Source organism: Eleutherodactylus coqui, chromosome 2 (assembly GCF_035609145.1).
Source record: "Eleutherodactylus coqui strain aEleCoq1 chromosome 2, aEleCoq1.hap1, whole genome shotgun sequence".
NCBI classification, from domain to species: Eukaryota; Metazoa; Chordata; class Amphibia; order Anura; family Eleutherodactylidae; genus Eleutherodactylus; species Eleutherodactylus coqui.
The window spans coordinates 70,157,617-70,160,493 of NC_089838.1; positions in this window are offsets into that span (position 1 = coordinate 70,157,617).

Here is a 2,877-nt window from a genome sequence, read left to right on the forward strand (position 1 = left end):
CTGTGAAGCCGCCCGCAGACACCGCAGCGCAATTTACACTGCAGAGGGTTTTTACAAAATGTAAACAGGATTTTCCAAAATTCCATGCAGTTTGCCGCTGCTGAAGATCCACCGGGAGACATTCAAGTAGGTCCAGAATTATGGATATCAGAGGAACTTACAGGAGAAGAATATAAGAGTGGAGAACTACAGCTCCCAGCACCCCCATATTGTCACTGTGTGATGTTAGAAGAGGGTGGGGAGAGAACAGAACTACAACTGACAGCACATCTAGGCTGTTATTATGGGATGTGAGACGGTATAAGAGCGGAGGACTACAGCTCCCAGCATCCCTATATTGTCACTGTGTGATGTTAGAAGAGGGTGGGGATAGAACAGAACTACAGCTCCCAGCACATCTAGGCTGTTATTATGGGATGTGAGACGGTATAAGAGGAGAGAACTACAAGTCTCAGCTTGTACCTGGCAGTAACATCTTACCCAATCTCCACCCTCACAGGACCTTCAGTCTTATTGCACACGCAATAATTTGGCACAACTCCCAGTCCATTGTTGTGGCAACAATTTAACCCCTTAGGGTAGCCCCCTACAACACAGTGGGTCCCACATGCAGCATTGCAGATAAATACACCAGACAGAATGCAACTCCGGAACTGAGGGGGCGTATATTGGTTGGGTTTTCACACCCTGCCGATATACACTACCGCTTTTCCGCCCGTGGCTCTATAGACTCCTATGGAAGCCTATGACCACTGCCAGAGAGGGGAAGTGGGAGGGAGTTTAGCAGCTTCTCTGTCAAGCTCCCACCCCCTTCCCTGCTCCTCTCTACCCCTTGCCAGCTGTTTGCAATGGGAGGGAGCGGTAGCTTAGCACACTAGCTCCTGCCCCTCCTTCCGCGCCGAGAGAGGGGGGGGGGAGGGGCAGACACATAAGCAGAGCAAAACTGTCTCCCCCCGCCCAATGGTATTGTGGACTAAGCATACATTCGCCGGGTCGTTAGATTTGTGTGCCTGTTCACTCATTTTTTTTTACGTCGCCGGCGGGAGAATGTAAAAATGTTGATGCCCGTGTGAATCCAGCCTAAGGGCTTATTCACAGGAGCGTATATCGGCCGCGGTTTTCATGGCCGGCCGATATACGCTGCTGTCTGAGCTGTCTTCCCGCTTCCCTCCCCCTCACTGGCCCTCTACTCTCCTCCGGCTGTTTGTAATGGTAGGGGGTGGGGCCCCTCCTTGTCCATTTCCCACAGCCAGCAATGGAAGGGGCAGAGCTTAGCTCTCCCCCCCCCCCCCCTTCATTGCAAACAGCTGGAGGAGAGCGGTAGAGAGCCGGGAAGGGGGAATACTGCTCAGATGGTAGTGTATATCGGCCGGACGTGAAAACGGCGGCCGATATATGCTCCTGTGAATAAGCCCTTAGTGTAAGGCCCCCTTCACAGGAGCGTGTTACCCAGAGACTTATTAACTCCACTCATAACTATATGCAAATATAAATGAAGGGAAATATAAGGGGTATCGGGGTTGTCCTAGCCTGTCAAAAAGTCAAAAAACTGAATTCAGGCATCAAAACATTTCCTTTTCCCCAAATGTAACGGCAGGATTCAGATGTAACCACACAACCTGTAAATGCAGCAGTAGTATAAAGACCCGCGTCCCATCCTTCACCAGTAATTACTCCATTGCTCTTACAAGCTTGTTATTTATATGCTGGGATATAAGTGCGGTCTTCATTATGGGGTTGGACCATGGTAATATTTCAAAAACCTGGGAGCAGTGAAGCTGATCTACTCAACCTGTCCAATGGCTAATGCCAGCGTAGGCTACAGTCACACCGACATATTTGCAAGTGCATTTTCAGAATTAATGCACTTAATGCACAGAGAATGGAACCCATTGATTTCAATGCGTTTGTTCACCTGCTCTATTTTCCTGCGGATTTGTGCACTAATTCTCCCCATAAAATTCCATGCGGGTGCACAAATGTGTGCAATTCCTAAGAAGATGCGTGATATGCTGTGTAATTCCTCTGGGAAAAAAACACATCTGGAACTCCTTAGCCATTTCAATAGGAGCACGTTTGTTTTTTTGCAGCGTGTAAATGAGCCCGCCGTACATGTATAGTAAAATACTCCTATGTGCGTATGCAAAAAAGCATCACTCATTCTACAAATACCCTGCACTCAGGCATGCGCAAATACGCATATGCTTGTGTGAAGGGGCCTTAGACTGACAATCTCAAAATACACCAAACTTATCACACTGTCTCATTGTGGATGATAAATATGGCGCATCTTTAGACACTGTTGTCTAATCCACCTAATATTTGGCTTAGTTTACACAGGTGTTTGCACTGAAAGTCTGGCACATTTGCAACTGACTGCCTGCAGGCGGCTGGGTCAGATCCGGCTGTGAGAATTCGCACAGCGGGACCCGACCCGAGCACCTGCAGAGAGCAGCGCCGAACTCATCCGCTCCCGCAGCTCCGGCTCTTTCATGTGCTCTTTCACGAGCCCCGCACAGAATTAGAGCATGCCGCGGTTTGTTTTCTGCGCGTGATTTCGTCATCCCTACTCCCACTCCGGCCCGACCCTTCAGCACCATGGGGCAGATTTGTGAAGACACAGCTTTTATGTCTTATACTGTTGAGGCAAAATTTAAGGAGGCTACGGCCTCCTCCATAAAGTGTGGTGTGGGGATTGGAGGTAAGCAACTGTTCCGTGTATATATGCATCATACCATCACCGGGCTCCACAAATAAGCAGAAATCTCTGTTTGAGCGGTTCTGGCAAGAAAACTCATAAAATTACTGTATGGTTGCCGTCAACTGTTCCTATAATGCAGATTATGCAGTAACAAGTACTGCAGTGCAATATGTACA